Source organism: Acinonyx jubatus, chromosome C1 (assembly GCF_027475565.1).
Source record: "Acinonyx jubatus isolate Ajub_Pintada_27869175 chromosome C1, VMU_Ajub_asm_v1.0, whole genome shotgun sequence".
Taxonomy (NCBI): Eukaryota; Metazoa; Chordata; class Mammalia; order Carnivora; family Felidae; genus Acinonyx; species Acinonyx jubatus.
This window is the reverse complement of record NC_069381.1, coordinates 80,542,460-80,564,384: the sequence shown is the minus strand read 5'-3', so window position 1 is coordinate 80,564,384 and position 21,925 is coordinate 80,542,460. Positions and strand designations below refer to the sequence as shown.

The 21,925-nt window shown below is 35.4% G+C and overlaps 1 long non-coding RNA gene across 9 annotated transcripts in view; it reads right to left on the bottom strand.

Annotated features, from left to right (window-relative positions):
- LOC106968137 (uncharacterized) overlaps window positions 1-21,457 on the bottom strand; it is a 42,348-nt gene extending 20,891 nt beyond the window's left edge. For 2 of the 9 annotated variants that reach the window (XR_008295058.1, XR_008295061.1), the window contains exons 1-3: window positions 21,205-21,457; window positions 17,950-18,068; window positions 120-184 (exon numbers count right to left, since the gene is read on the bottom strand). This is a non-coding gene — a long non-coding RNA (uncharacterized LOC106968137). Of the gene's footprint in view, window positions 1-119; window positions 185-2,513; window positions 2,631-17,949; window positions 18,069-21,204 lie in introns of those variants that run through there. The other 7 variants (XR_003419984.2, XR_003419986.2, XR_008295059.1 and 4 more) reach the window with 6 other exon arrangements.
- Between the last annotated feature and the right edge of the window lie 468 nt (window positions 21,458-21,925).

Here is a 21,925-nt window from a genome sequence, read left to right as displayed (position 1 = left end):
CTCTAACCCATGCCATGCCATCTTCCCTGGAGTGTCTAGACATGGTGTCTTAGATTTATGTGTATGATCTCAGTGTGTTACAACATCACTCCTGACTAATGCATTATTACAATACTTACAGATATTCCCAAGTGCCACTGTATTGATTAGAAAATCACCAATCTGCATATGCACACCATCTGTGCTGCGGAGAAGCAAAAAAATGCAGGATGACATTTGCCTGATTCGAGGGAAGATTCAGAAACCACTAATAGAACGAAGAGGGAATTCTCTTTTCAAAGAAGGAATTCAGCTTTTTAGAATAAAAAAAGTACATAAAATTTTTTATAGAACTATAAAGTGTAAACCTAGAGTGTTTAAAACTACTCATTTCTCTCTCCTTTCAGGTAGATGGAAAGGCCGGGTCTCAGCATGCAAACAGCATGCTTAACCATTTAGATCCTGAAAATGATACTATATCAGGACCACTGGTGCCATGAAATTGATAAATCTCAGCTCAACTGCCGCAGCCCTTTGGTAGAAAAGCTGCCTGTAGTGAGCAGTCCGTTGTGTCTCAGTGGAAAGGCCAAAAGCGTGCCTGCAAAAGATGAATGAGGCACTCACCTACTGGGCTGAAATGCTTTTAAAGGACAGGAATCTGTTTATCTTTGATTGATTGTTCAGTCTGATACTTTCCTTTATAAAGTTTATTGACTACAAGAACATAAATCAAAGAAAAACAAATCACAGGTTCAATTTTGGGGGCATTGACATCCTGCCATCTCTGCAGCAACTGCTCATACAAGTCAAGGGGCAGGAAGAAGGATGCAAGTAACTAGGGGGAAGAAATCACATGATAGAAATGGCCACTAGCAAAGCTCTACTCTCATGATTCTCCTAACAGCTCTTTAGGTAGTGAATGTCTTGATACATACTACAGTGCCAGGAGTTTAGGCAGCTCCTAGAATGTGAATGGTCAAAAAAAAAAAAAAAAAAAAAGGATGTTTTAAACAACTAATTGCAAGCAAGTGACACTGTCGGATCTGCCATTTTTTAATGTCCTGTATTATTGATCAATCTGTCTCCAGTCTTACACATTTGAGTGTATGTATTTCACTCTCTCCTATTCTTAAGAAAAAAGATGTAAATACTGAAACAAGAACTACAGTGGCATTTGAGTGAACTGAGAGGATAGCAGCAGGACGCTCTAATCACATGCCTACTCAGTCCTGCCCCATCCCATTGTAGGGAATTCTTGTCTTGCCATCCTTGCCTTTAAGGAGCTCTTGTCTGCCAGGATTATGGGGTAAACTCTAACAATGGTATAACCCGGGTGGATTTGTGCCAGTGACCCTCATGAAGGATCACATTGTGTCTCCTTTTAAACTAAATTTGCAGAGACTAAAATATCTGGAGTCCTCTGTTAGTGCGCCAACATCCAGTTTCCCATTGTGGAGAGTGACGTCATTCTCATTCCCATTGTGAAGAGAACAGCATCCTTCTCAAAATTTGCCCTTTTGAAATATCCCAGACATAAAAAATTAAAAAAAATTGCATTCTTCATTCCCTAGGCATTTTTCAAAATGGTTGCCTTCTAGTTTTTGCTTTTTAGGCAACTGTTTATGGGATACTTCAGGATTCAGGGCGGTGTTGTCTTTGGGTTTCAGAAGCCTGTCTCTGTATGAATGAAATACATTTTCTGTATTTCATGCAAAGTCAGTGGGAGCTAGGGGAAAAGGAGGACATATAAACCAGTCCTCTCCAAGTGGGTGTCTGTCAGAATTTCCACTTGCCACCCCAGACAACAGTAGTCATGGTATTGTAACTGAACCACGAAAAGTAATGCTTGCCACACTGACAGTGGTTGTAGAGAACCGAGGGAAGGAGTTTGTTGCTGGAAAGAGTGTAAAACATGTCCTTACTGCTTCTCTGCAGGAACCCAGAGCACCTCACAAAGCCTTCCCAAGAGCAAATATCACTTTGCAGTGGTCACCACTGGCAGAGCCACTAATGAGGCCTAATTGGAGCGACAGGGTCCGCCTGTGCACATTAGCATCTCTAAGTTATCCCAATTAAGGAACAAGATACAGCAGGGTGGGCATTGTTTGGATACCGGTGCCCTGCTTGGGTGTGTTGCAAGGAACAAGGCCAAAGGCTGAGTGCCTCCAGCCACCCAACGTGTGACCTAATTGCTAATTGATGCACAACCTTGGATGGCCTGCTGCTTCTTAATGATGTTTGAGACAGTTTGGGGTCCTAAAACAACAAGCTTGTTTTGGAACAAAGCCAACAATTTATCTTCATTTATTGGTGTTTTCACCCTTTCAGGGGGAAAACAAAAAAAAAAAATACACATCGCAGGATGGGAATAAGAAACCGTAAGGAAAAAAGGCCCATTGTGGTTAACAGGTAGAAAGTCTAATAGGTAGAGAGTAAGTCAATGTTAAAGAAGATATTTCTGGAGCATTAAGGGGTAAGGGGAAAATAGAAAAATGTGTAGCACATCATAGTCTAAAGATGAGATCACAACAAGAAACGTTTAAAGTTTATAGAATTTATTTCAGAATCCACTGCCTATGAGAAATGAATCCATTCTGGATTCATTGTCTCATTTCCCACAGTTCACTTTTGGTCTTCACATTTTCAGAGACCTGTGGAATGAGTAGAAAACTTTTAGATGAATTAAAAAGATTGAGAAAGTTGGGCTATTTTTGAAATCATGGAAATGGAGACGGGTTGAAATTTTTTATTCATTATTTATTCATTTAACATGTTTAACCACCTTATATGCTCCAGATACACAGCTAGATGCTAGCTTATAAGGTGTAGAGAACACTATAATCCCTGACTTCATAGATTTATACATTAGCAGAAAAAAGTCATTAAGTGAAAAGAAAAAATAATAGCTGAATTTTATTAAGTTTCTTAGTACCTCCTAGGCCAGGTGAAGGTGTTGATTTAATCTAGAGGACACAGGGGTTTCCTGAAAATTGGAGTTGACCTTGACATTGAGGAGGCCTTTCCTCTGGTTCTTGGGATACAACTAATTTATTTTTTTTCAACGTTTTTTATTTATTTTTTTTGGGACAGAGAGAGACAGAGCATGAACGGGGGAGGGGCAGAGAGAGAGGGAGACACAGAATCGGAAACAGGCTCCAGGCTCTGAGCCATCAGCCCAGAGCCTGACGCGGGGCTCGAACTCACGGACCGCGAGATCGTGACCTGGCTGATGTCGGACGCTTAACCGACTGCACCACCCAGGCGCCCCTGGATACACCTAATTTATAGTTTCCCTTAAAATCATATAGATTAAGGGGCACCTTGGTGGCCGTTGGTTAAGCAGGTGGTTCTTGATCTTAGCTCAGGTCATGATCTTACAGTTTGTGAGTTCGAACCCCACATTAGGCTCTGCGCTGATGGTGTGGAGCCTGCTTGGGATTCAGTCTCTCCTCTCTGCCTCTCCCTTGCTTGTGTTATCTTTCTTAAAATAAGTCAACTTAAAAAAAATCATATAGATTAATACTTTTACTTTTAAAATCAAGAAGTAACATAAACTTTAATTAAATATGGCATAGTTTAAAAATCCACTTGATTTCTACATAATGAGTGATTTAAGTGAGGAAAGGCATAGATTGTGGGAAAAAAGGAAGACAGAAAAGAGCAGAAGAGAGATAGAAAGGGAAGGAAGAAAAACAGGGAAGAAATATAACCATGGTAATGGGAATACCTATCAATAGACATAAAAAGAAGAAAGTGCTTGGCAGATACAGATAGGAAAGAAGAAGAAATAGAAGTAAAGGAAGAGATATGGACATGGGAAAAGGCAGTGGGAAGTGCAAAATGTATTGTGGCTTGTGGGGCAATTTCTAGGCTGACATGAACTAATCTGGTCAAATCTTCCTTGTTTTTACATTGTAATTTCTGGAAGTAGTTTCAGCCCCTCATTAACTCATTTCTAAATGCTAAAGGTCATACTCTTATGACATACTCTTAAACATACTCTTACCATATGATCCAGCAATCATGCTTTTTGATATTTACCTAAAGGAGCTGAAAACTTACATCCACAAAAAACCCTATGCATGAATGTTTATAGTTGGTTTATTGATAATTACCAAAACTTGAGGATGTCCTATTGATAATTACCGAAACCAGGATGCCCTTTAGTAGGTGAATGGATGAAGAAACTGCGGTACATCTAGACAATGGGATATTATTCATCACTAAGTAGAAATGATCTCTCAAGCCATGAAAAGCCATGGAGGAACCTTAAAATTCATGTTACTAATAAGTGAAAGAAGTCATTTTAAAAAGGCTACATACTGATTCCAGTTAATTCTAGAAAAGGCCAAACTATGGTGACAAGAAGATCAGTGACTGCTGGAGATTAGGGGTAAGGGAAATATGAATGGGTGGGGCACAAATTTGTAGGCAGTGAAAATACTGTGTATTATATCATAATGATGGATACATGGCTTTATAAATTTTTCCAAACCCATAGAATGTACAACCTAAAGAGTGAGCCCTAATGTAAATTGTGAACTCTGGATGATAATGAGATGTCAATATATGTTCATCAGTTGTAACAAATGTACTACTTTTGCTGGGATGTTGATAATGGGGGAGGCTATCCATGTGTGAGGAGGAGATGTATGGAAAATTTCTGTACTTTCTGCAGTTTTTCTGCTCTAAAAAATAAAATCTTTTTTTATTTTTAAAAATTTATTTATGGGGAAGGGTTAGAGAGAGGGAGAGAGAATCCCAAGTAGGCTCCCCACTATTAAGCCCTGAGGTGGGGCTTGATGAACTGCAAGATCATGGCCTGAATTGAAATCAAGAATTGGGTGCTTAACTGACTGTGCCTCCCAGGCATCCCTGGATCTATTTTTTAAAAAACTAACAACACACACACACACACACACACATATGCATGCACACACCAGGGGTAGGCACACACCGAAGAGAGACCACGTCCAAGGAGAAGGTGGCCAACTGCAAACCAAGAAGAGAGGCTTCAGAAAAAACTAAAGGTGGTAACACCTTGATTTTGAACTTCTAGCCTCCAGAATGGTGAGAAAATAAATTTCTGCTGTTTAAGCCACTTAATCTGTGGCATGTTGTTGTGACAACCTTACCAGACTATCACAAGGGTTATATCACAACCTAGGGAGTTAACTTTAGAACATGCTGCTTCATACTAGGCATTGTTAACTGCCTACTATCAGGACTTATATCTGCTCTGGCATTTCTTTTTTTTTTTAATTTTTTTTTTCAACGTTTATTTATTTTTGGGACAGAGAGAGACAGAGCATGAACGGGGGAGGGGCAGAGAGAGAGAGGGAGACACAGAATCGGAAACAGGCTCCAGGCTCTGAGCCATCAGCCCAGAGCCTGACGCGGGGCTCGAACTCACGGACCGCGAGATCGTGACCTGGCTGAAATCGGACGCTTAACCGACTGTGCCACCCAGGCGCCCCTGCTCTGGCTTTTCTTACCAGACTTCTTTCTTCTTAGTGAATTTTATGCTTGGGGTTCCATTACTAATTTTTAAAAATTTGCTTATAATTTTTACTTTTTATTTATTAAAATTTTAACTTAAATACAGAGCCTAGTTCATCTTTAAGCATTTTCCCCTCCCACTCCCCCACTCCCTAGTTTCCTCAAGTACATGTTTGTTTTGTTTTGTTTTGGTAATTATACAGAAGTGTTACATGCCTGTAGAAAAGTGCAGAGATCACAAATGTATAGTTTGTAACTTTTCACAAAATTTCACTGAAATAACAAGCATTCAGATTCAGAAAAGGAACATAATCAGGACCTGTTTCCTTGAATTTCCTTGAGACCTGTTTTAGTCACTTGTCTTTTTTCCTGAGAGTAACCATTTTCTCCTTTCTAATGCCACAGGTAGATTTGAACTTTTGTTTAAAGAGGTCTAGTTTTGAACTTTATGTAAGTGGAATTATACAGTATATACTTCTATGTGTAGTTTTTTAGGTCAACATTATGTTGGTGAGATTTGCATAATGCTACATTTGGCTACAGTTCATTTGTTGTCACTGGAGTATAGAATTCCATTTTATGAATATGTAATAATTCATCCATTCTACTCTTGACAGTTTTTTGGGATTTTTTCAATTTATGGCTATTATGAATGGTACTTCTATGAAAATTACACAAATTGCTAGGTCATTAAGTACATGCATTCTGTTTTAAATGATACTGCTAAACAGTTTTCCAAAAGATTTTACCACTCCTCACTTTATACCAGCATTGTGTGAGAGTTTTAGTTGATCCAAATTCTGCTAATAACTTGGTTCTGACAGCCTTTTTTATTTTAGCCATTCTGGTGTTGTATACTTGTTAATTGTGGTTTTAATTTTGCATTTTCCTGATAATCCAAGTTGAGCACATTTTGTTTGTCATTTCATTTTGAGACCTATCTGTTCAGTTTTTCCCAATTAAAAAAAATTTTTTTACATTTATTTATTTTTGAGAGACAGAGAGAGACAGAGTGTGAGCAGGGGAGGGGCAGAGAGAGAGGGAGACAGAATCAGAAGCAGGCTTCAGACTCTGAGCTGTCAGCACAGAGCCCAACGCGGGGCTCAAACCCACGAACCATGAGATCATGACCTGAGCCGAAGTCGGACACTTAACCGACTGAGCCACCCAGGTGCCCCAAATATTTCCCAATTTTAAAAATCGGTTGTCTACCTTTATTTTATTGATTTGTTGGGAGATCTTTATATATTGTGAATAGGAATTCATGACATTGAAATAACTATTACTACTATTTTTGTTTTTTATTGTCCTTAATGTTGCCTTTTGACAATTTGAAGTTTTCAATCCTAATGTCCATTTCACCCATTTTTCTTCTTTTTTATCCTTTCTAAGAAAATTATTCTCACCCCAACTCATTAAGATATTTTGTGTTTTCTTCTAAAAGGTATTATACATTTGTTCATTCATTCATTTAAATTTTACTTTTATCTTTCAATCTAGATTCTAATCATTCTGGATTGTGTGTGTGTGTGTGTGTGTGTGTGTGTGTGTGTGTGTGTGTGTGTGGTATGAGGAAGGGGGTGAAAGATTTCTTTTTTGTCAAATGGATCTCCAATTGGCCCAGGACCATTTATTAAAAAAATAAATTCCTGACCCCTCTGTACTGCAGCATCATTGATTTTCACTTTTATTATAGTTAAATGTAGATATTTTTCTGGATTTGTTATTTTATTCTTTATGTCTGTTTTTTTTTTTTTTTAGTGCCAATACATCATAGTTTTAACATCTGATAGTGTAAGTTCTCCACCTTTGTTCCTTTTCTTCAAGATAGCATGGCAATTTTAGACCTTTGTATATCCATATAAATATTAGAATTATCTTGTCACCTTCCACAAAACAACATGTTGGAATTTTAGTTGGATTTGCAGTGAATCTATTGATCAAGTAAAGGATTGTTGTCTTTAAAATATTTAGCTCTTCAACTCACAAATATGATTTATCTTTCATTTATTCAGGTCTTCTTTACTCTTTTTCAATAGAATTTTATAGTTTTCTCTGTAGAGGTCTGGCATACCAGTTATTAGATTGATTCATAATTTCTGGCTTTTATGCTTTTAGAAATTATACTTTAAAAAATTTTTATCTTCTGATAGTTTGTTGTTAGTGTGTAGTTATATAAATTTTGCATTTTAGCCTGTGTACAGTGGCCTGCCAAATTCACTTCTTATGGTTTGTAGATTCTTTTGGATCTTTTTTATACACAGTCATGTCCTCCCAGAGCAATGAAATTTTATTTTTTTCTAAATCTAATACCTTTAATTTTATTTTCTTGCCTTATTTCACTGGTTAGGACCCCCCAGTGTGATATTGAAGAAATATGGTGATATTCAGCATCTCATTTTATGACTGTTTTCAGGGGAAAAGTTTTTAATGATTCATCATTTCAATATTCTGTATTTTTTTTGTGGAAACTACTATTAGATTAAGAGGGGACTATTCTATTTCTAATTTGTAACTTTTTAAACAATAAATAGCTTTTCACTTCTATCATGCTTTTTCTATATGTATTGAGATGTTCACATATTCTATCTTTTTATCCTCTTAAAAAGGTGAGTTCTGTTTATGGTTTTTTAAATGTTAAATCCACACTCCCATCCCTGGTTGGGATGAATGATCCTTTCTATATATTGCTGGATTCAATTAGTTAATAATTTGCTTAAGAATCTTTTGTAAGTATGTTATTAGAGAGACTGGCATGCATTTTTCTTTCTTGCTAACATTATTGTGAGATTTTATTATCAGTGTAATCTTGTTTCATGAAATGATCTGCTAAGTATTTTGTTTTTCTGTTTCCTGGAAGAGTTTATATGAGACTATGTTGGCTTTTCTCCATTCCTTTTAAAATTTGACACCTGTTGCCCCTATCCCTGAGCACACACATGCACACATTGTCATTGTGGTGTGATTATGAACTTCAATGTTGATATGGTTGACACGGTACTTGTACTACCTCACTATCACCCAGGTTTGTTTCTCTAGCTTAGTATAAATCAATGAATGCAAATAAGTTTTGGCCATAAGAAAGATTTTGTGCAACATTACACACTAGACATATTCAAGCCATAGTGCTGCTTTCTTTGGATTCATTGGTATTTTAATCAATACCTATAATTCAGCACATTTTCTATCTTGTATTGATCTTGACTTTCTAATGTATGCTGATCTTTTTATGGCTGGATTGAAAGTTTCTTGAGAGCTGAAGCAATAATACATCTTCTGTTTAAAGTATAATATACATACAGTAGAAGTCCCCTATTTGTCTCCTCAGTGATTATTACAATTACAAATTTGGTCTTCATCTTTCACATTCATGTTTTTATGTGTTAATTATATTTGTGTATATAAAAAGGGAATGTAGAATCCTGGCTTTTATAGTTTCAAATGTATTAAAAATGGTATCATGCTATGCATATTATTCTATTACGGCAATTTGATTTTTCCTTCCAATTGTATTAATAAGTATAACCCCTATCTGACTGCATTGGACCACTTACTCTGCCACCACAATAGTCCAAACTATAATCGTATTTCATTTGTAATATTTAAACAGTCTTGTAAATAAATGGTCATCCTTCTGCTTTTGCTTCCTACCTCTATAGTTTTGGGGGTTTTTGTTATTATTTATTTTTGAGAGAGAGAGAGAGAGAGCGCACAAGTGAGCAGGGGAGGGGCAGAGACAAAGGGAGAGAGAATCCCCAGAAAGCTCCGTATTGTCAGCACATGCTCAATTTCAGGGATGGCTCCATTTCAGGAATGTGAGATCATGACCTAGGATGAAACCAAGAGCTGGACAATTAACCCACTGCACCCCTCAGGCAGTCCTGTTGTTGTTGTTGTTGTTGTTGTTGTTTTAACTTAGAAGCTTTATGATGCTTTTATAAGTAGAATTAGATAATTTCCTAATCCTCCAAAGACTCCTTCCTCTTTTATTCACGATCTAGGAGCTCTTACTCTATGACCCCCTTGATTACTCTCTTCCTTACTCACTCTGCCTGAGCCACATGGCCTCCTGGTTTCTTAAACCTCCATATTCGGCCTTCCCACTTCCTGTTCTTTTTGCCTGTAACTTGTTTTCCCCAGATGAACACATGGCTCACTTGCTCAAGTATTCCATGTGTTTCTTTCTCAGTGAAGCTGTCTTTGACCAGTCTATTTATGATTGTAACTCCCCTGGTCCCTCACCTACTCTGTCTAGCTAGCACTCCCTGTCTTGCTTTCCCATCCTTGCCATTATCTGACTGGATAGTTTTAGAGTCACATGTATTTGTTGACATTTTGTTTGTTGATTGGGTGTTTCCTCCTCCAAGGGAATATCGAGTCTTGTAAGAGCAGAGGTTTTTGTTTTGTTGACACTATATCCCAAGCACCTAAAATGATGCCTGCAATATAGTAACTTTTCAATAAATACTAATTGACAGGATATTCACAGAACGTATTCTGTAGCTTGCTTTATTTCTTCAACTTCACATTTTTGATGTACCTGAAGGTACACGTAAATCCATTCATTTTAACTGATGATGTGTATTATTACATTGTATGAATATACCAGAGTTCATTACTCTGTTTTCATTTTGATAGACATTTCATTTATTTGAAAACTAACCCTCTGTACATTTTTAAGTTAATGCTTTTTTGTTTGTTTTTGAATTCAAGGTAAGAATTACAAAGGATACATGTTTCAGCATATTCTATGTTGCATTTATGCTTTAAATATATTTTGGTCAAAACCTTGGAGCAGATTTGGCTAATCTGATTTATGGGAAATGTTTATCATTTAACTAAAAGGGCAAACCAGTCTTCATTGTCAAAACAAACACTTATCAGACTTACTTTCTGTCAGAAATATATGACTTTATTTTTCAATTCAAATATGAGTGCTTTATACTCATCTCTATGACAACCAATTCACTTTTGAATTCTAAGATAGATGGAAAGAAAGAAGGATAAAAAGATAAAGACATGGGCCTTGCCTGTTTTTGTCACTTGGATTAAATAAGGCCCGACTCCCTTCAGTATTTTTTAACCATTCTTACTTTTTGCAGTCCTTGGACTTTCCCTTTTGAGCTGTGCATTCTTGAACTATCTCTTCGGCACCGAGAGATTTTTTTAGACCTGGGGCAATCCACCATTGGATTGGATCTCAACTCAAAGATGAGATCTCTCTGTCTCTCAGAGAGATCTACCTGGATCTACCTATGCCTGCATATCATTGTATGAACCTCATTGTATACCCCCAGCTGTGTTAATACACCATTAGGAAGAAAACTGCTCCAACTATATATACTTTGAGGTGAATACTTAGATTGAAAGGTAGGGTGCATCCTCAACTCTATTAAATGTTTTTAAGCAGATTTCCAGCATGTTTGATCTAATTTTCACTCTATAATTAGAGCATGAGAATCACCATTGTTCCACCTCCCCTTCTACAATGTCAAATTTTAAAATTTTAAATCACATAGTGTATCTGAAATTTTATCACATTGAAATTTAAATATGTATTTCCATCATGATTATGACATTGAGTTTCTCTGTAATAAGTATATGGCCATTAAGATTACCTATTCTGTGAATTAACAGTTCATATTCTTTGCCAATTTTTCTTTTAGATTACATGCTTTTTACTTATTGATTTATTCAGTGTTTTATATGTCCTCAATGTTAATCTGCATATTTTGCACATATTGCAAAAACTTTCTCCCAAACTATGGCTCTCTTCTTTTTTCAAGAAAACCTTTAAATTAAAAGTTTTAGATTTACAAAAAGTTGTAAAGGTAGTACAGAAAATTCCTGTATACCCCGCACCCAGTTTCCCCTATTATTAATTAATACCTGACATTAGTGTGGTACACTTATCATAATTAATGAACCAATATCATGTAGTATTATTAAGTAAAATCCATACTTTATTCAAATTTCCTTACCTAATGTCCTCCCCTACCCCCGCCCCATTCCAGGATCCCATCCAGGATATCACATTAATTTAGTCATCATATCTCTTAAGGCTTCTCTTGGCTATGACAGTTTCTCAATTTTCCCTTGTTTTTGATGACCTTAATAATTTGAGGAATACTGATCAAGTATTCCTCACTTGGAATTTGTATGATATTTTTCTCATGGTTATTCGTTTTAGGGAGGAAAATCACAGATGAAAAGTGACATTCTAGTCACATCAGATGAAGGGTACATACTATCAACATGACTTATTTACTGTTGATATTAACATCAGTCACCTGAGGTAGTGTTTGTCAGGTTTCTGCATTGTAAAGTAATTCATTTTTTCCCTTTTTCATATTTTACTCTTTGGAAGAAAGTCACTATAGGCAGTCCACACTTAAGAAGTGGGAAGCTCTATTCCACCCCCTTGGAGATGAAATGTTACATAAATTATTTGGAATTCTTTTGCATAAGAGATTTGTCTATTCTGTCCCATTTATTCAGTCATTTATTTATAGCAGTATGGAGTTATAGATATTTATTTTATACTTTAGGATAATAAAGTATACATTGGATTATACTTTATAATCCAATGATACTCTATTTATTTTGTTTCTCAAATTGTTCCAACTTTGACTATGACTATTTTTTTTTACTTTATCTGAAGATTTTTTTCTAAACATTTGAAGAAAAATGTTAATATTTTCCTTTATGGCTCATATTACTTTGTGTCATGTTTAAGAAATTCTACTCAGTCTTATCTTCTTTTAAAAATGTAATGTTTTGCAAAGTCAAATACAAATTAGGAAATCACTAATTTCAGCTTGAACTTTTGTGTACAATGTGAGGCAGGGATCTAATTTCTATTTTTTTTTTTTTTTGCCTAATTGACCAATTTTCCCTATATCATTTATTTAATAGACTCCTTTTTTTACTTATTTGTAATGTCACCACAGATATAAAGTTTTGTATGTACATGGGTCTGTTTCTGGGCTTTTTTTCCTTTTTAGTTTGTCTATTGGTCTATCATTGCATCAATATTATATTCTTAATTATTATGGAAGTGTAATAAATTTGTTTACAATGAACAACTACCCATACTTCGTTCTTCTTTAGAATTGTCTTAGCAATTCTTGGTCTTTTTCTTACATATATACATTTTAGCATTAGTTTGTCACATTCCTCAAGATATTTTTTTAAGAAATTGATTTAAAAATTACTCATTTTTTTAAATGAAATCCTTTATTTCTATTAAATATTCTCATTTATCATGACTATGTATAGGAATGATTTTGAATTTTGTATATGGACCTTATATGCAGGAATCTTGACACTACATATTAGTCTGTTGATTAATTTATCCAGAATTATCTGTGTATGCAACCATAATATTTATAAATAATGGCAATTTTGTCTCTTCCATTTTAATGTATGTATAGTATTTGTTTTTCTTATTTTGTTGCATTAATTAGGATTTCCAGTACAATATTCACCTGTGGTATTTAATTTCCAAACGCTTGGGGATTTTTAAAAAAAAAATTTTTTTTTTCAATGTTTATTTATTTTTGGGACAGAGAGAGACAGAGCATGAACGGGGGAGGGGCAGAGAGAGAGGGAGACATGGAATCGAAACAGGCTCCAGTTTCTGAGCCATCAGCCCAGAGCCTGACGCGGGGCTCGAACTCACGGACCGCGAGATCGTGACCTGGCTGAAGTCGGACGCTTAACCGACTGCGCCACCCAGGCGCCCCGAACGCTTGGGGATTTTAAAGATAACTTTCCATTATTCATTTCTAAATTAATTCTATCATGACAAGAGAACATAATCTGTGTTTTACTCCTTTAATAATTGAGACTACTTTATAACCCAGCATATATTCTATCTTTGGGAATATTCCATGTGTACTTGAAAAGAATCTGTACTTACCAGCTGCTGGTATAGTGTTCTGTGAATGTTAGGTAAGTTGGTTGATAATGTTTTAAAATCATGTATATGTTTCTATTGATTTTCTGTTTGTCTTACTAATTATGAGTCAGAATGTTGAAATGTTCAATTGCAATTGTGGATATATTTATTTCTTCCTTAGGTCATGTCAGGCTTTCTTACAGGTATTTGAAGCTTTGTGTCTGAATATATATACAGGATTGTTATGTCTTTCTTATCATTATGAAATGTCTCTATCTCTGATAACATTTCTTATTCTAAAGCCCACATTGATATTAATGTAGCCACGCTAGCTTTCTTATGGTGAGTGTTTGCATGGTAAATCTCTTTGCATCTATATTTATATCTATATCTGCCTATGTCTATACTTAAAGTCAGGTTCTAATATTATTATTGATGAGTGGGTCTTGCTTCTTTGTATGTCTAATAATCTCTTCCTTTTAATTACAATGTTTTTTCCTTTTACATTTAGTGGGAGTATGATTGGTGTGGCTAGGTTTAAATATGCAAACTTATTTTTTTCTATTTGTTCTACTTATATTTTCCTTATTCTGTTTTCTTTTTATCTTTTTCTGCCTTTTGTTTTTGTTTAACTATTTTTATGAATCTCTTTTATTTTCACTGTTGGGTTATCACCTATACCTCTATGTTTTATACTTTTAGTAGTTGCTAAGATTTAAAAGTTGCATGTTTAGTTAGTTACAGTCTACCTTCAAATATTATACTTCATTATAAGGAATGTAGAAACCTTATAATAGTTTACTATCATTTCCCTCCCATATCCTTTATGCCTGTTGTTACCATATTTTTTCTACATATGTTAAGTATTCCATAAAACATTATAATTTCTGATTTAATTAGTTAGTTATGCTCTGAATAAAATTTTTTAAAATGTTTTTTAAAGTTTATTTATTTTAAAGGAGACAGAATGAGTGGGGGAGGGACAGAGAGAGAGAGGGAGAGAGAGAGAATACCAAGCAGGCTCAGTGCTGGCATTGAGGAGCTTGATGTGGGACTCAAACCCACGAACTATGAGGTCATGACCTGAGCTGAAACCAAGAGTCAGATGCTTAACAGACTGAGAGAATTCTGAGTACCTTATTAATCTTCATTTTTCAAATATTATATTCACAGTTACTTATATTTTTATTTTTTTAATGTTTATTATTTATTTTGAGAGAGAGAGAGAGAGCTAACACATGAGCTCCACACATGTGGAGAGAGATGAAGAGAATCCCAAGCAGGCTCCATGCTCAGTGTGGAGTGCAGCATGGGGCTCGATATCATGACTGTGAGATCATGACCTGAACCAATATCAAGAGTCAGACAATTAATCCACTGAGCCACCCAGGCACCCCTGATTATTTTTTCTTTAGCAGTTTAAAGATTACATTCCATTGTCTACTCCTGGATCACTGATATTCTGATAAGAAATCTGTTGCCATTTTTTTCCCTCTCTGTATATAATGTATCTTTTTTATTAGCCTTTTAAAGAGTTTCTCCTTATCAGTAGTTTTGAGGAATTTGATTATGTGTGCCTCAGTGTATTTTTGTTTTTGTTCATTCTTCTTAGACCTTAAATGTTTCTTGGATCTATAAGTTGATCTTGTCATTAAAGTTGAAAAAAAAATTAGTCACCACTCCTTCAAGTATTTTTTCTGTCCTCATATTTTCCTTTTCTTTGGCAACTTCAATTATACATATGTTTGAGTACTTGATATTGTCTCATTGGTTACTGAGGTTCTGTGTTTGTTGTTATTCTTGTTGAGATTTTTTTTTCCAGTTTGAGTTTCATTTGAAGAGTTTCTAATGCTATTTTGTGATTCACTGATTTTTTTTCTCTGCATTATCTATTGTGCTATTAACACTATTTAGTGAGATTTTAATCTTGGTTATTTATTTATACTCCATCTGTAGTAGCTCCAATTTGGGTCTTTGCAAATCCCCTGTTCTCCATTTTATGTTGATGTTTTTCTTTAATTCTTTGGGCATACTCACCAACATCTTTTTGGCTACTTCCATTTTTTCTGTCATTTCTGATTATGCTTTTATCAATTGATGTCTTTCCTGATTATAAGTCAGTTTTTCCTGTTACTTCTTATAGTAATGAAATGCTGTGAATCTCACATTTGTAAGCACTGGATCTGAGTCTTTTTTTTAAAGATTTTTGGTAGGTAGAGAGTAGGATTTATTCTAGGCCAAATTTAGTCCTGCTAATAAGTTGTCAGCCTTCTGAGTTCTTTAATGAATGTCCCATATAGTCAGTGAAATCTCCCCAACCTGGTTTGTTGAGATTTGAATGATTTCCTGCTTTATATGACCTCTGAGAATCAGAGAATCATTTGTTTTGTAGCTATCCTATAATTGTTCTTTTTCTAAAAGTTGCTTTTTGCTTGGCTTCATAGAGTTTCTAATAGGTGTGTGTAGATTAGTATCTATTAACATACTCAAGGGGACTCTGTGCAGATTTCTGAAGCACTTTCTATGTATCTCCTTCCTTTTCTATACTCTCCCTTGAAAATTCTAGTGTCCTTGGCCTTACCAAAAGCTGATTCCTGTCCTCATTTTGGTAAGACTTCTGTTGTTTTCCCTGCACCATAGCCTGGAGAATGCCTCCAAGTAGAAACCTGGGGTCATTATAAAGCATTAAGTTTCTAAAAACTGTTGTTATATATATATATATATATATATATATATATATATATATATATATATATATATACATACACACATATATTTTTTTTTTCAGTTTTCTAGTTGTTTATAATGAGAGTAAGTTTGTACCTACCTCCTCTTTCATGGTCAGAAGTGGAAGACCACCTTGTATAGTTTTAAATTAATTTTTGTTGTTTTTATTAATATCGCTCTCATTACCATTTAGATACAGTTTTCTCATCGCAGTCATAGTTTGGATTTGATAATTGTTAATAAAAGAGGTTAGTTTTAAGGAAGAAGGCAGAAAGGGAAAGGATCAAACCATCTTAATCCCATTTCATTGAGAGAGTCAACACTCCGAGAACCGTCATCAGCAGACTTCAGCCTAGGTCTCTTTGGATTTGGGTTATATGGCTTTTCACAACTGCAAAAGAGGCAGGTAGAGGGAGGGCAATAGGATTGTTATGAGTGGCATAGATTATGATCCATTCACACTGCCACCACACACCAGATTGGGGTTCCATTAAGCTAACAAAAGGGAAAACAAATATTGGATAGGCAGGAAGCCAAGTTTGTCTTATCAGTGAATTCTTTTTCTTTAACTGCTTTATTGAGGTTTAATTGACACACAGACTATATGCCATATTTAAGGTGTGTGATTTAATAAGCTTTGACATATGCTTAACTAATGAAACCATTACCACAACCAAAACAGCAAACATGTCCATTATTTCAAAAGTTTTCTTGTGCAACTTTTCATTCCTTTTTCCTGCCTCTTGACTATCCCCAGGAAACCAATGATGTACATTCTATCAACGTAGATCAGCTTATGTTTTCTTGAATTTACACAGGTGGGTACAGTTTACACAGCGTGTACTCTTACCTGGTTTCTTTTGCTCAGCATAATTTGGAGGTTCACCCAGGTTTTTGTGTGTATCAATAATTAATTTCTTTTTGCTGATAATTATGTTTTGTTATATGGATATACCATACATCTACCATTCACTAATTGATGGACATTTGCATTTTTGGCTATTACAAGTAAAGCTGCTATGAACATTTTTGTGCAAAAACAAAAAAAAAGAAGTAAGTTTTAGCTAAAAATCTGAATGTGTTTTTGTCAGGGTTTTTTTTTTTTTTTTCCTATTGTGGGATTGTGAGTAAACCTTCCAAGGCTCTTGTCTAGGGAGGCTTAATAATGTCTCTTTGGGGTACATATTAGCTATTTTCCAAGCTTCCCTTTTAATTGAATGTCTACTATAGTTTTTACTAATTGAATTGTCATATAGTTTTTACTCTAATTCTAACTTCCAGAATGAGAAAATTGAGAATTAAGTGAGAGATGATATTTTACATCTGTCCTTTATTATATTCTGCCAAAGATCTAAACACAAATGTAGCTTTAGCTTTGTAGTTGGTATTAGAATTTAGGCACCAAATAGTGCCTCAGTGTCTGCGGAGATGCTCCCTGTCTATCCCTCCAAATGTTTAAGTTTTCTTTTGCCTTGTAGAATGTTGAACAAAAAAAATTCTGGAGTTTCAGTTTTTCCCCAGTAGAAACCGTAGTTTAGTTTAACTATTTCAAATAAACATCCCAAGAGACTAAAAACTATTTTAAATAGATGACAATACCTTGTGGCATCACCTCATGCTAGTACAATATAAATGAATACTATCTTTCGTAGACAAAAATCTGTTTTAAAATTCTATCTGAAAAGAGCTGAGGGAGAATTGTAAACATAAGATCATTCTGTTATTTTCCTAACCATTTAAAAAGTATTCTTTTTTAGATCTACTTTATTTAGGCTCTGAAATAATTTTAAAGAGTGTACATAGTTTTGTTTTCAAAGGTCATGAGCAAGTATAAATATACCTACGTTGAGACAAGAGAAAGCTTTCAATCATGCGTAGTTGTGATATCTCTCATGCCACACCATCTTTCTCTAAGGTGGGAAACTAAAGTGTACCTAAAAAATTTCAAGTAGCTGCACATTTCCTGGAAAAGAAGGAAATAGGAAATATCTAAGTTAGATTGTGTTCACACATGAATAGGTGAAACCTTATTTGTGTTGGAAGATGGGAATGAATGCTTTTGGATGTTTTCTGGACTTGATAGCATAAGTCAGTTTTCATTTTGAGAGCTCATATTCATTTGACTTCATCTCTCAGATCCCTTTAGTACAAAAGCCATGGTCCAGCATGATCTCAGTAAAAGCATAATAATAATGATAATGATAATAACAATAAGCTGAAACAAAAACTCCACACACAAAAATAGTAATAAAAACAGACAAAACAAACAAAAACTAACAGAAAATACATGGAGAAGCAAGCAGGTCAGACATCTGAAATGATTTTCCAAATTAAATTACAGATTTCTTTTGACCCCCATAATATATTTTTAGTTTTATAATGTGGATTACTAATGAGTTTTTGGCTTGGTCTGTGATTTTGGATGATGGTGACAGTAAGAGGAGTGCTCAGAAGCAGTATGGGTTTATTTATGTGAATATATAAAAGTGTATTGTGATGGAGAATCCTTAATTTAGAGTAGCATAAAGAATTTGAAGATTACTTCAAAGGGCATTCAAAAACCATGTATTTGAAATCCATGATAAGAAAGTATGTACTTTTTGAAGGGGCAAAGTTTTCAGGTAAAGTTTTTACTACTCAGATTTTCACTGAGAGGTATTTAGAAGTTTGATGGCAGAAAATGTGCAAACTAGAGATATGTTCGTTCACTTGGTCCTCTACATTTGGACTAAAGGTAGTATGAGCTGCTTTCATATTTGGTTGAAATGTCTTGAGAAAGCAAACATTTTTGAGAGAGCTGCTTATCTCCTGCTTATTTTAACAAGCCTGACCCTCCTGTGATAGTTCGGCTTTTAATTTCTTCTGAAGGGTACTTCATTCCCATACTTTTACCAGTCCTTATGAATCCTCCCAGTCTCAGGACACTAGATGGATCAAAAAACCAACTCTGCGTGAGACTCCTCTCATTATATAATAAAATGATGGTCACTGTGATTATACTATACTTGTAGGAGGATTAGGAAGACTTAGTTGTTTGTATTATGGTGTACCTTAGAGTTCTAAAATTGGAACACAGAGTCAACCTAAAGCCAAGATCAACTATTTTTAAAGCTATGAATTATTTTACTGAAGAAAGGTAATACATAATCATTGTGATGAGGGAGTGTGGATGGGGCAAGCTGAGAGCAAAATACAGGGTGATATGCCCGTGCCCCCCCCCCCCCAGGTGGAATATGTATAATATATCTCGGACATTCCTGGCTACCCAAAAACAAAGGAAAATGGTTTAAGTCCTCCCCATGGTAATGTGGGAAACTAAGGCAAATGAAAAACTAAATTCCCTTACCACCTGCAGCCCATTGACAAGTCCTTGACATGAGCACAGTGACCTCCCTCTAGGAGCTCAGCTGCCTAGATGATGACACTTTGCTAGGGGCAAAAGAGAATCTTAGCTTAACATTATCCTGACCCCTCAGGAACCTGTAAGTCTACTTTAATATATAAAAACTCCTTTGGAAACTTTTCTTATCTCACCCCCCCCCAAGATATATGCTGGCAATCATACTCCAAGTTTATGGCCCCCTGATATACATTGGGAGGGTCTTATGACTGAGGTTTTACTGAAAAGTATTAAATGTTGTTTTGCTAGCAACAGCTAGCCCCTCAAGATTCTGGAATCTTGCTTCCAAAATTCCTTCGAGACTTATTCTATCCCTGACCCCCTCCTAACCTGAGAGTATATAATGAGTTACCCTTCACGACCCCAGTGCAGCTCTTCCTGCCCATGGGTCCTGTCCCATGTGCTTTAATAAAATCACTTTTTTGCACCAAAGACATCTTCAAGAGTTCTTTCTTGGCCGTTGGCTCCAGACCACCCACCATCACCCCAAAACTTCATCAATTGAAGAAGATGAAGAAAATATGGAAATCCAGTGTTAACTCTTTCTGTCCCATCTAACCTTTTTCCAAGTAAGACATGATGGTGTGCAGGCTATCCAGTTATCCTTTCTTATTGAGTCTTTTAGATTTTATGGAATCTCTGAAATGACTGTTGGGTATCGGATATGACAGACTTCAGATCAGGTGAATCTGGAACTTCATCAGTAGTCTCCAATAAAAACGAGACCTTTCCCTGCAAACAGTTCCTTGAACCTTAAATGCAACTTGAGAGGGAAACAAACAAACAAACAAACAAAAAGTTATCCAGAGTAGATGAAAATAGACAAACCCTAGGGTATACATTTTTGTAAGATTCCATGATTAAAATTTTCTAAGGTATATTGGACTTTGTTTTGTTATTACCATTTGACATTGGAATATGTAGTCAATTTTGGATAGCAATTTCAATTCATTGGCAAAGAGAAAATATTTGGAGGACAATTCCATATTTCTAATACCATAATTTTTAATGCGTTTTCAATGATATTATATGGAACTTTAATCTGATGCTTAAGGTATTGCATTTTATGTCCTTTTAAGTTATTATAAACAAGAAAAAGGAAAATTGTCCTAAGCAAAAAAAACAAAAAACAAAAAACAAAAAACTACATGATAAGATATGCAGAGCATGCACTGTGCTTCTGTTCTAGAAGCAATTTGGAATTCCCTTTGTTGAAAAACTATTCATTTAGTTTCTTAGTTTGTTTGTTAAAGGACAGCTAAGTATGAATTATAAAAAGAAACATTCCATACCGCTTGCAAGTTTTACCCACTTTGAGTATGGTTACAAAAACTGAGAGGATGTTAAAGAGAAGAAAAAGTTCCAACACTTTCCAGTTAACGTGTAATTTGACTTCAATGTGAATTTTTGATATGAAGGAAATTAACATTGATTACCAAATTCCCAACGATTAAGAACATTGTGAGAAAAAGACATTCCATCCCTAAATATTTGGGATGAAAATGTCCTCAACAGAGTGTTCCTTTAGTAGCTGTCAATTTATACAGACCATTTCTATGGCCCAGTTCACGTGTCAGTTCCAGTAAGGGAGGTAGTAATGCTTTATAAAAAGTAACTGGGGTGTTTCGCTGCATTGGGAAGCCACTTTTAAACTGGCATCAGCAAAACCTCACCAAACCTTGTTGCTGGGAGAGCTTACCTATATGACTGCATTTCCCAATTGAGATTGGTTGTGATGATAGATGGTGGTGATGATGTGGTCAAAGATGAGACTAGGAACCCATGGTCTGGTCTTACAAGGGGGTAACAACAGAGTGTGTTCCCTTTGCTTCTGCCCCATGCAGTAAAAATGCAAGTTCATCAGGCAGAGCCCCAGAAGGTAGGCTGGCAGGTCATATTGTTGTGGTTCCTTTCTGTATTTGTATTTGTTACGGACTATAAACCATGATGATGTAATAAAGGTCTGGGGCCATGAATTCCTATTGGCTGTGCAGTGCTGTTTCATGGAGGGGCAAGTCCAACTGTAATGAATTCAGACGACATAATGATTTCAGTTTCACTGCATTGCTCAGCTCTCTGGGAACCTGCAAACGATAAGTGGTTGGGCACCTATCATAAATCCAGACATACATACAACATGAAAATAGCTGGTGAAGCTTGAAATCAATGCAGAATATTAGACCAATAAAATGTTGATCATACTATTTAGTAAAGATATTAACTAGAAAAAGTTGGTAAAATATTTTTCTAGAAAAGATAAAACTTATCAGATATCTCTCTTTGTGTTTATTTGTATATTCATGAATATAAAATGCCATTGGTTCCTCATCTTTAATACATAGGGGATTTATATAGCATACTGCCTCAATAAAATTTCGTTCATCTGTACGTGGATCAGATATGCATATTTAATTACTCTA